The sequence below is a fragment of the Gobio gobio genome (genome assembly GCF_949357685.1).
Source record: "Gobio gobio genome assembly, chromosome: 20".
NCBI lineage: Eukaryota > Metazoa > Chordata > Actinopteri > Cypriniformes > Gobionidae > Gobio > Gobio gobio.
In genome coordinates this window covers 5,061,632-5,074,650 of record NC_137113.1, presented here as the reverse complement: position 1 = coordinate 5,074,650, position 13,019 = coordinate 5,061,632, and positions in this window count along the sequence as shown.

Sequence of the window (13,019 nt, the reverse complement as noted above, 5' to 3'; positions counted from 1 at the left end):
TCATCACCGGACTCTGGGGGCTCAGGGATGGGAGTGTTAATTCTTTCTTTGACCAACATAGGGTGCTGCTGACCCGGGGGCGTGCAGCTGAACAAAGGATTCTCCCCCGGCCCTCCACCGGGGGAAGGAGTGGTCCTGCTACCATCTCCTCGAAAGAATTTCCCATCCCTGAGCCGTCCGTCTCAGGAGCGCCGCTTGGCCTGGCGTTTAGCGGGGCGCGGGGCGGCCTGAGGGGACTTGGACGCCTTCCTACGGCTTCCTCCGCGACCCGGCCCGGGTGAAGGCTGCTGCTTGGACCGGGTGGGAGGGGCGGGAGCCTTAGGAGGGCGTCCTCGGCGTGGAGCAGACTGAGGCGACTGTGCCGGCGGCTGGGTGGAGGCAGCAGCTGGCCGCCGGGGCAGTACGTGTTTGATTGCCTCAGTCTGCTTCTGGGCGATTGAGAACTGTTGGGCAAAGTCCTCAACCGCCCCGCCGAAGAGGCCGGCCTGGGATATGGGGGCATCGAGGAACCGGGTCCGCTCGGTGTCCCGCATATCGGCCAGGTTCAGCCACAGGTGACGCTCCTGGACCACATTTGTGGACATCACTTGACCCAGGGAGCGTGCGGTCACCTTCGTCGCCCGGAGAGCGAGGTCGGTGGTGGCACGCAGCTCATTTAAGAGCCCCGGATCAACTCCACCCTTGTGCATGTCCTTGAGGATCCTGGCCTGGTAGACCTGGAGGATCGCCATGGCATGCAGCGAAGCGGCAGCCTGCCCCGCGGCTCTGTGCGATTTCGACACCAAGGTTGATGTGAACCGACAGGCTTTGGAGGGGTGCTTAGGATCACCACGCCAGGTTGAAGCGCTCTGAGGACACAGTTGCATCGCAACAGAACGTTCAACTGGAGGGACCCCAGTGTAACCTTTAGCTGCCGCCCCATCGAGGACGGAGAAGGCGGAGGAAGTCACCGAACGGTCGCGGGAAGACAACGGGGACTTCCAGGACCGCGTGAGTTCCTCATGCAGCTCGGGAAAGAAAGGTATTGAGGGCAAGGACTGACGGGTGTCAGCGCGAGCCCCCAAAAACCAATCGTCGAGCCTTGAGCGTTCGGGACAGGGTGGAGGGTTCCACTCGATCCCTAAACTCGCGGCTGCCCGAGATGACATGGCTGTCAGCTCTGGATCTGACTCGGGCAATGCTGGCACGCCCGAGGGCGGCAGCACAGCCGAGTCATCATCTCCAGAGGACTCGAGCCCACCTTGTGATGCGGTGATCGACATCGCATCCTCCTCCGGAGCGCCAAACGAGATGCGCGGGGGGGCCGGAGCCGGCCCCGCGATCTGCGTCTGAACACTCGCGGGTTGCAATGTGCAAGACGGGGGTGTGGCCCGAGGCATGAGCGTCGGGGCTTTGTTCCACACCGTAACCGTCAAGTCACCCTGACCACCAGCCGAAGTACTGGGCCTCTGGGACTCAGTAGATCGGGGTGTGGTAGAGGGGACTCTCACTTCAGTACGAAGGTCATGGAGTCTTGACCGCAACACTGCGATGGTCATGTTCCCGCAGTGAGAACATGACGCATCCACGAACGCTGTCTGAGCATGCTGAAAGCCCAAACATACCAGACAGTGTTCGTGCCCATCAGAGGAGGAAAGCAACCGACCACACCCAGAAGTACACGGACGAGACATCCTGAAAAGGACGCGTCACGTGTAAGCTCTTTTATGAGAGGAAACCCTCGCAGAGAACGCCGAAGCGCCCAGGGACCACACACCAGCTGTCTAGCGGACCACTGCGCAGATCAGCAGGCAGGCAGTATGATGATCACTGGAACGCGCCGTAACACCAACGCCTCTGGAAAGCTGCTCGTCTCGAAAGCTGTCGAAGACTCAGATCAGGCTTGTAGGAGTGAAGAGATCCTCTTGGCTCCAAAGCAGAAACACAATGCGATGTTGCCAGCGTACTTCCTGATATACCCACGAGGTGGGGCGGAGTTACGCATGCAAATTCCGCATGCCCATGGCATTGGCACTGCCATTGGGCGCTGTTGAATACGAAGAAGATGATTGGCTTCTAAGCGAAACCCCCATTCGTTAGTCACTAACGTACGTCGTAGTGACTGAACGAAAGGGAACTTTAGTTACACTTTGGCACTCCAGATCTAAGTCTTTAGATGTATTTGTATTGTCATTAGTCATATGTTGGAAACTAGGGGCCCTTCCAGTTTTCAACAATGCTAAGGACTGGACATATTAAACATTTTGTCCATCAGTTTACTGATCCATTAATTGTCCATTAATTAATGTGTGACAAAGCCATGCACATGTTTTATGCATCTTGCAGTGTTTACATACAGGAAGTTGTTATGGCTGTAAGCCGTAAAATTGTTCAAACCAAAATAAAAAGGGAATTATGAAAATAAAATTGTTCAAATCAAATAAAAAGGGAATTCTGAAATTAATTCATTTTGTCCTGTATGTATGAAGATTAATAGTGTATGTTAAAATTTGCATTATGTGAATGATTTTGGCCTGGATAGTCCCATGATCTATGCCAGAAAAGATATGTTGTGCGGTGATAGAATTAAGGGTGTGTGTTGTGTATGTATGTGTGTATGTGTGTATGTGTATAGGAGATGGGTGGTGTCTATCCTACCATAATCTGTGTTGTATAATTTTATTCCAGTTTTTATACTGGGAAGCCATGTAACTATATGTGCTGTGAGGTGTGAATGGCTTCATGAAGTCTCTTCACTCTCATCTCCTACATGTTAAGTTGTGTGTGTGTGTCCTGACTTCAGACCCAGTGGAATCTGGATCTGAAGGGTGGCAGCCATTCACCTGAAAGGAAAACAAGCACAGACCGAAATACAGTTTAATCTTGAACCTTTACACAAATGTAATTAAGATAGATGAGGCTATCTTATTTCTTCTTTACTGGTCTTAGCCAGATAGATGTTGTAGATGGCTTTAACCTGTTACGGTTTATGCCATTAGGAGAAAATTTGTTGTAGTTTACAAAGACATGTATCATAATCATGATCATGTTTCTGTAAAGAAAAAGGTTAGATAAACTGATTTATAATGGTCAGATCTGACTGTGTGTAAATGCAGTCAGACCAGTTGCACCTTAAGTTGCTGTTGCCGTTGCCTTTGTGTTTACACAATCTGCTGCATTGTGATTTTATCACACCCAGGTCCCCTGGGGCAATCTCTTTAAATGATGCTGTTTATACAAGTCAGATCTGTTGTTTAGAGCATTCGGTCACCAGGTGTTTATGGTGTCATTTGAACACTTGACCCTTTGGATCTCTGTGATGTGTGACCCCTGTAGAGTGAATGCCTCAAGTTAACATAACACACAACTTTCATTACATTCCCAGTAAAATGACTTCCCCAATCAGGTCCCCTCTAATCTGACGCACCCAGAGAGGAATTTGCTAACACTTGCGAGTTTCTTTGCAATGGAAAACTTGTACCTCCCCTTTCTCATTGGGTTGAGATCAATGAAATGTAAATTGTTAGGCCTTGCCCGAATTCAACCTATTCAAGTTACAACAATCAGGTTACTCATTTAACTGGGCATTGTAATTTTTCTCATTTAAATTCTTGCACAAAAAGAAGGTACAGAAGTTATTTCTCTTTAGGGTTTTTTCTCTTCAGTTTCTTCCTTAACAATTCTTTCTTTAACCATTTATATTATCCTTCCCATCATTTCAACACTAATAGTGCTCTTGCCATCTTATTTCCATTCAGGAAGCTTTTCCCTGCACATCCCCTCTTTCTACCTTTTAATCCATCTCATACTTTCCCAACATTCTTTCCTCTTCTAAATAATGCTGAATTATCCTGAGATTAAAACCATTTCTGGCCATTATAATATAATTTACATTATAATCATAATATAATAATAATTTGTTAATAATAATTTGTTACATTTATATAACGCTTTTCTAGGCACTCAAAGCGCTTTACATATAGAAGGGGGAATCTCCTCAACCACCACCAATGTGCAGCATCCACCTGGATGATGCGACGGCAGCCATATTGCGCCAGAACGCCCACCACACACCAGCTGATTGGTGGAGAGGAGACAGAGTGATGAAGCCAATCTGTATATGGGGATGATTAGGAGGCCATGATGGACAGAGGCCAATGGGCAAATTTGGCCAGGATGCCGGGGTTACACCCCTACACTTTATCGAAGGACATCCTGGGATTTTTTTTGCCAAGTCGGCAGCACGAATTCCGAGAAAAACGAGAAAAAAGCTTTTTTTTTTTCAAAATTGGTGATTTCCGCTTTTTTCAGAATCTGTTAGTTGAGATCATGAAGAAGCCTCTCCGTGTTTGAGATAGCAGTATTGGTATATTTAAAAGCGTACATTTTGAGGTTGAAATCGGCTTGTTTTTTCGGATATTCTAGCACGCTGTAGGGGCGTGTCATTGTCTGTGTGTATTTCCATACTGGATAAGCCGGCTTTTGTTTCTTTTGTTATTGCCCACGCCCTCCAAGGGAAGCGTGGCTACTTATGCAGCGCTGGCCGGCTCTAACGTTAGCTGATCAACGTTCAATGAAGATGGACGCAGCTTTGATTATCGCAGACGAGCTGAACCGTGGCTGTTACACTGAAAATGTTTTGAAGTTCTTCTTCGAAAAGTCGGATGCTTATGAACAAGCGCTCACTGATTCTGAAGACGATCTGAGTGACGACGAAAGCGGCACAATAAGACTGAATAATATTCCTAATCTACAACTGAGCGAAGATGAAGACGAGGAAGAATGTATCGGACTGGCGTCAGACGAGTTGGACTGTAAGATATCAGAGGCTATATCTATAGTAACATTTGATGGGGATAAAGACAGAGAAATGGAGAAAATCCGTAACTTTGACTGTAAATGCTACACAAGGAGAAAAGAGAACTCTCTGCAAGGGAGACAGTCATGTAGCCAGAAGCTTTCTCCAGACATTATGTACAACATATGGCTGGATTCTTTAGCTGCGGAAAAAGAGTGGCAAGACATGCAAATTATTGGACATTTAGAGGCAAACAGACGCACAGTGCAAACTTCGGAGATGGTTACATCCACAAAGAAAACCCCGACAAAGAGAAAGTGTGCCCGAACGACTTATTTCATTGGAGGCAACGAGATCTGCAAGAATACTGTAGCAACAATGACCGGATTCAATCAGATTTTGGCCGAATGCATACGTCACCGGATAGGCCTCACAGTCTCTCGTGACTTTCCTAATCAAATCAACCACAAACAAAGGACTTTTGTGTGTGATCAGGATATCAAGTTAATTAACAACCCAAGGAGCCAGATTGTCTGAGTCTAAAGAATGGAGCATCGGATGGTATAGCCTCGAGACATGCACATGACTCCACGTCCGCAAACACACACACACATAGCACACGGGAAAGAAGACAATTCTTGCACAACACGTGTTACTTAAAACATGGGGACTAAAAGAACTGTCTCAATAATGTTCAAATATATATAATCCGTTGATTTCATGTCTTTATACAATGTATTAGAATAACTAGGATGTTTACTGTTGTAAATCAAAACCTGTATGCCAGTAACTGTGATAATCTTGTATATCTGTACGCGCAAGTCACAGAATGACCGTTCTTAGTATCTCTGTTATCGCAAAAACCTGACGGTGCTAAATCTTGTTCAAAAGTCACAACAAGATGCCTTATTTCAGAAATACCAGCTTTCTATGGATCCTTCCATCTGTCGGGCTCGTCCACTCCGTCTATAAAGAACAGAAGTTTATCATTAACTTCTTGCACTCCGCCATCCCGAGGAAAGACCACCCTGGCCTTCGCCTGATTTTCCTGTATTACTACTTCAGTAATACAAATTGTGCAAACATAAGAGATATTATTTGTCCTGATCAAACAGATCAATGTTTCTTAAGGTTTGTAAGATTGATAATTGATGAAGAAATCGATTTGGATAAAGGTTACTTTTAAATGATTAAAGGTTCCGTTATACGTTAATTTTTGTCTGTACAACAAGCAAATCATATTCATAGACTCATGAATATTCATACCATTTGAATTAATTATTCCCCAGAACTTATTGTTGTTACAATACTTTTCTGTTTCTTATGGGGTGAGTTTCCATAAACATCAAAGTTTGTCGTTTTGTGTTCATTCTAAGAATCTCATGTTTAGACCTTCCCATACCTAACGTTACCTATTGTTATAGCTCAGGACTGTCATTTTAATTGTAGCCGTTAATCGTTAGTATCATTATCACTTCCCAAAACAAACATTACTATAATGAGCTTTTAGATGGTAATATTAGCATCTGCTTTTAATTTGAATAATGCTTGAATTGACTGGTGTGAATGGCTTAGGCCACGTAAACCTGTCTGTTAGCATTCTTTAATTGAATGTGATGCTAATAATTTTAGCCAGTGGTGGAGGAAGTACTACTAAATATTCTTACCAAGGATTTACTAACGTAATAGTAAATGTATCACATTAAATTCCTACTTAAGTAAAAGTATAAAGTATCCGTAGCCGTAAAATGTGCGTTATAAGTCAAAAGTAAAAGTATTTATGAAGAGTTTAATGTACAGGATTTTTTTAATCCTTTGACTCAAACCAGGTCTAACCACTAACTGAGGTCTAAACCAAGACTAAACCAGGAAGTACAGATACAGACTCTAAAATGTAGTGAAAATAAAATGTATTCATCATAAAATTTACTTCAGTAAAGTAACAGTACCTATAATTTGTAGAATACATTCTGATATAGGTGACAAGATGCCTGTTAACAAGACCATGGTGTTAAACGTTTTTTCATCCCCCACTTTTTTTCAGCATTGGCAAAGACACCCTGGCTGACATAGTGAAACACTATGAGGAAAATGGGGCAAGACCACGTTTGAAGAAGAAGCACTCACTGCCACGTCCACCAGCTAGGTTCATCAGCCCTGAGGATATCAACAGAGTTGTGGACTTCATAAAAAACTGTGCAGAAGACAATGCCATCATGCTGCCTGGCCGACAGCCTGGGCATAAGGATTGGCATGTGAAGTTGCTGCCAACCCATGTGTCCAAGGCCGTAGTGTGGCGTCTTTACGTGAAGACTGCTAAGGAGCTTGGTATGTGTAAATATTCATTTAGAGTTGAGTGCTTATAATGTGAAATAATGCGAAGCACTATTAGCAATTACAATACAATTAACCATAAGCAATATCTGTTTTTCAGGTGAGCGTGCAATTTGTAAAACCAGCTTCAAAGCACTGTGGAACCAACTTCTCCCACACATCAAAAGTTGCCGGCCGCGCACAGATCTCTGCTGGCAGTGCCAAAGCAATAACAAGCAGCTGATACGAAGTGCAAACCTGCCAGATGATAGAAAGTCTGCAGCAGTAAAGAAGCAACAAGATCATCTTTCCCTTGTGCAGAAAGAGAGGGCTGTGTACAACGACATGACTGCTGCCTGCAGAAAGATTCGCTCCGCTCTCACCTGTGTTTTGGACCATCCCTACCAGCAAGCAAGAAGATTAGGATGCATTACAGTTTTGATTTTGCTCAGCAGGTAATATTTCACACACATTTACATTTACTTTAATAAGCAGCCTGATAATAGCGCAAATGCAGAATAGCATCAATATAGTAATTTTTATCTTTATTAGACAGTTATGAATAGACACAAATTTCCTTCTAATCCAAGTTCCCTCTCTCCCTCTGTCTCCTACAGTTACACTTTCCCTCAAACCCTCTCCAGCCAGGACCAATGTACTTCCTGACCCCACGGAAATGTGGCCTATTTGGTGTTTCCTGTGAAGGGCTGCAGAAACAGGTGAATTACCAGATTGATGAAGGCATGTCATCTACTAAGGGAAGCAATGAAGTCATCAGCTACATGCATCATTTCTTCGGCAACATTGGAGTTGGAGAAACAGAGGTGGACCTTCATTGTGACAACTGCAGTTGGCAGAACAAGAACAACTTCATGCTCTGGTACCTTGCCTGGCGAGTTGGACACAAGCTTCACGATCAAATTGAAATCCACTTCCTTATTGCTGGCCACACCAAGTTTTCCCCTGACTGTGGCTTTGGACTCATCAAGCAAGCCTACATGAAGACAAGAGTCAACACTTTGGCAGACATCGCTGAGGTACTTTAACTTTACTTTGCTTTAATGACTTCAGTGCTGTTTTCTGTTCTGCTTCAATGGAACATTTAACTGAAGATCTTTTTTTTTTTCTCTCTCTTCTTTTTTTTTGTTCATCAGGTTTTGGAAAACAGCTCTCCTGTGAGTCACCTCAATATCTCACAGCTTGTTGGAACGGCAGAGGGCAAAGTTTTAGTCCAGACTTTTGAATGGCAGCAGCATCTGACTCGCCACTTCCGTAGACTACCACAGATCAAGAGTTATCAGCACTTCAGGTACTTATTGAAACTTTCACATTGTGTACATACAATATAACATAGCAACAACATCCACATGACCGTTTTTGGTTACACTTTACTTTGACAGTCCCTTTTGAACATTCTGTTGACTATAAGGAGCGTTGCACCTAGATGTCTACTAACTCTCAATAGAATATTAGTAATGTATTAGTAGACTGGTAGGGTTAGGGTTAGAATAAGTTGACATGTAGTAGCAAAGTTACTTATAGTCAACAGAATGTTCAAAAGGGACCATCAAAATAAAGTGTTACGCAGTTTTTTTATGAGAAAATACTTTGCCATGTTTAAAATGTCTTATGTGCTTATTCTGTCACAGCTTGCAAAAACTCACTGTGATGCACAACCTGTCGAATATCAGCTACTGCGCAACGGAGCAGATCTGCCGCCTATTGACGGTCTTCCTGTCCTGGCACTGAACATTGACAGGCAGACCTATCTGTATGAAAAAATCAGGCCATTCTGTGCTGACGAGGCAAGAGACATCACATGCCCAGCGCCAAGGGTCACAACACAGAAGAGTCCACAGAAGAGGATGCGAATGTGATATCATTTGGACTGTGTCACAAAGACCTTTTTTCTTATGCTGCGATTACCAAGTAAAAGTGGTCAAGAGGGCCAGCTCTGTTTTGATTGATTGATATATTTTATATTTTTATAATTCATTTTAATTTTTATTTGTGTACTTTATGTAGCCTAACTAAAACTACATTTGGTGCCTTCAGCACTGTTTTGCACTTTTTACTGTCTATGGCATGACGCTAAGTGAGATATTTCAAGCCTTTATTTGTTATAATTTTGATGATTATGGCTTACAGCTTTTTGAAAACCCTTTCACAATATTCTAATTTTTAAATTTGGGGTTTCATAAGCTCCAAGCCGTAATATAAACAATGTTGTATAATTACAGTTTTGCACAATAACTGTTTCTTTCTTTCTTTCAAAAGTACATTTAGCAGTTGTTTAGCAGGGTCTGTTTAACCTGTTCTGAAATTGTTTTATTATAATTTATATCGTTATCGCAAGAGGCTGCAATGTATATCGCAATATGAATAATAGGCCATATCGCCCATCCCTATTCCTAGTCTGTGAAACCTTTCATTGCATATAAAATAATTTTTATTCATTGTGAATAAAATGATTTTTATTCAGTGTACATAAGAGTTTCCTATACAGTTTTATCGGTTGATGCTAAGAGACATTTATTTATATATTACCTGTTTGCAAACTTTTTTTTTTCTATGATGGCACATTCCTCACCTTTTTGCTCCCCCTTTACAGCTTTAGGGTTGAGCTTTACAAGAGGTTTGGCTTATGTAAATGAGATGTAAATGAGCCCTGTTGTCACTCCCAGCAGCTGAGAGAGGTGAGAACTGCAGAATCTTTAGAGGCAGATTTCTCCACTTTTAGGTTTTTTGAGTGCCTACCTTCAAATGGCCACAACTTCTCCAAATATTATCAGATTTCCATGTGTGACACATCGTTGGAAAGCTTGGAGTCTACACTTTCAGAATCTGTAAATAACTCAAAATGCCCCAGAACCGACTTGTGTCCCTACTTTCCGTGATCGGTCACATATAGTACATTATTCAGTTTTTTCACTACTCCAGAATTTTTTGTCTTATTGGTGAAAGTTATGAAGTCGCAAACTTAATGAGGTCAACCAAGGCTGTATCTTGGGCAAACTTTGATCAATCGAAACAAAAATTGGTATGCTTCATCGGACACATAATCGGTCCATGCCAAATGTGGGAACAGCGCCACTTACATGAGATATGAAAAATGGCTATTATACCCATTTTTGCTCATAACTTCTGTACAGTTTATCAGAAAATCATATTATTGGTGGTGTCTGTTGATGTCATACTAAATCCGTGGATACCGGATTTGCCAGGATCAGATGAACCATGTGTCCGCTATTGTGAAGTTTGGTATAAATTGCAATATCTTCTTATTCTACATAGCTGCACAACATTTGGTATGCATGATCGACAGCATGCCCTAAAAGGTGCCTGAGAAGTTTCAAAACAGTGCCACCTAGTGTTCCAGACAAACGCTTATAATTTTTGAAAACAAAGTTCAAAATTAGATTTTTTTATGTTCTGTGGTTTATGTCCTATTCCAACAATATCTCATTTGTCATTTTCCAAACATGTGCCTGTCCACCATATATATATATATATATATATTTTTTTTTTTTTGTCCAATATTGTCCAAAATTGGCTCAGATGATCTTTGGACTGAGCCGAACAGAAATGACTGAACAGATTTTTGAAATTCGGTACCGTTTCTCAGAAATTAGTCTCTGAAGTTGACCTTGTCTGTATTTGTGTCTTTATGCTAGTTAGCTTAGCATGTTAATTGGTTAATTGCAAAAATTTGCTTCTGTTCCAGACATCAAGTCTTTCTGAGAATGATCTAAACTGAACTTTTTAAATATAAAATGCTTTTCATTTATTAAAAAATTCTTAATTTTGAGTTAATTCTCATTTGAACTATGGACCTTCAACATCTCACTAAATGCTTGTCTGCCCATTGGCGCAACAAGATGAGCGATAGGCACAGGACCCACACTGTAAAAAAAAATTTGTTCACTCAACTTACATTTTTTAGTTATCTTTTTGCTTTGACTCAGTTAAGTTTTAGTAACTTAATCTACAAAGTATTTTCAACTCAAAAAGTTTAGTTGATATAGGTAAAATAGTTGACCCAACAACTTATTTCAAGTAACTTGTACTTGCAAAGTTTAGTTGAAATATGAAAACTTACATTTTCAAGTTATCTGTACTAAACTTTTTGTTCATTGAACTTAATTTGGTATATTTTCTCAACTTGTAATAGCTCATTCAACCAAATAAATAAACAAACACATTTTCCATATAAACATATTTTATATTTTATTGTCCCTTACAAATCAATAAATGGACAACATTAACATATTCAAAGGATTAGAATAAAATAAAATCAGAATGAAACAGAAAAATGAATTTTCTGAATATTTGTAAATACAAACTAAAAATTAGAATACAGAAATGAGAGAAATAAATTACAGACATTTTTTTTCTCAAAGAAAACAAATAATGAATCTGTCAAATAAAATTCAATAATATTGCAATTGCGTTTTAAAGGTGAACATTTATTTGAATGCATGGAAAACGTAGGTTATTCATGTGAAAAAAAACATTAAGTGTCAGTTCACACAAAAATTCAAATACCATTATTCACCCTTATGTCATCCAAAAACTGGCTTAAAGGGTTAGTTCACCCAAAAATGAAAATTCTGTCATTAATGACTCACCCTAATGTCGTTCCAAACCCGTAAGACCTCCGATCATCTCCAGAACACAGTTTAAGATATTTTCGATTTAGTCCGAGAGCTTTCTGTCCTTCCATTGAAAGTGTATACTCTACAGTCCGTGTCCAGAAAGGTAAGAAGAAAGGTATGAAAAACATCATCAAAGTAGTCCATGTGACATCAGTGGGTTAGTTAGACTCTTTTGAAGCATCGGCAATACATTTTGGTCCAAAAATAACAAAAACTTCGACTTTATCCAGCATTGTCTTCTCTTCCGCGTTTGTTTGAATCCCGCTGCTGACGTAAGACGCTGTGGACTCGTGAACGCGGATTCAAACAAACACGGAAGAGAAGACAATGCTGGATAAAGTCGTAGTTATATTAATAAACACTCTGATGCTTACAAGCTTTATAATGGCAGTGAACTGCAACCAACAGTTATAAGCTCATAAAAGTGCTCCACACGGCTCTGGGGTTAATAAGGCCTTCTAAAGCAAAGCGATGCGTTTGTGTAAGAAAAATATCCATAATTAATTCTACTTGCACATAAAACTTACGCAATTTGTGACGTCGGAAGTAGCGTAGTGCGTTATGGCGTAGACTAAATATCAGCAGTATGTCGCATTACTCGCACAAGTTGCGCTTTAGACTTAAGTCAAATCCATATGTTTGTTTGGCCGGAAGCTAGTTATTAAATATGGATATTTTTCTTATACAAAACTCATCCCTTTGCTTCTGAAGACCTTTATTAACCCACCAGAGCCGTGTGGAGCAGTTGATGGATGTATTTACTTTTCTAAGCTTATAACTGATGGTTGTAATTAACTGCCATTATAAAGTCCAGAAGCATCAGGGTGTTTTTTAATACAACTCTGATTGTGTTCGTCTGAAAGAAGATTGTCATATACACCTAGGATGACTTGAGGGTGAGTAAATGGGGGAAAATCATGGGGCAATATTCATTTTTGGGTGAACTAATCCTTTGAATACTTCTGCATTAACAAATTCACTTCAATATTTGCAGCAAAAATTATGTTGGACAAATTATACAGTTCAACGTGAATGCCGCAGCACAGAGTCGGACAGATTGTTTATGGTTCCTGGCCAAATGTTTTTTTAGAGCAAACTCAGTTCTAAATGAACACACACAGTCTTTATAGATGCAGGGAAGTGGACAATTACTTGCGTGATGGCAGAGCTTCACCTTGTAGTGCCTTATGAAAATGCGTTGATTGGTTGTTGTGAAATGGCAGAACTTGCAGCTCCACTTCATTGGTCGAGCTTGCGGCACTGCCTTAAGTAAT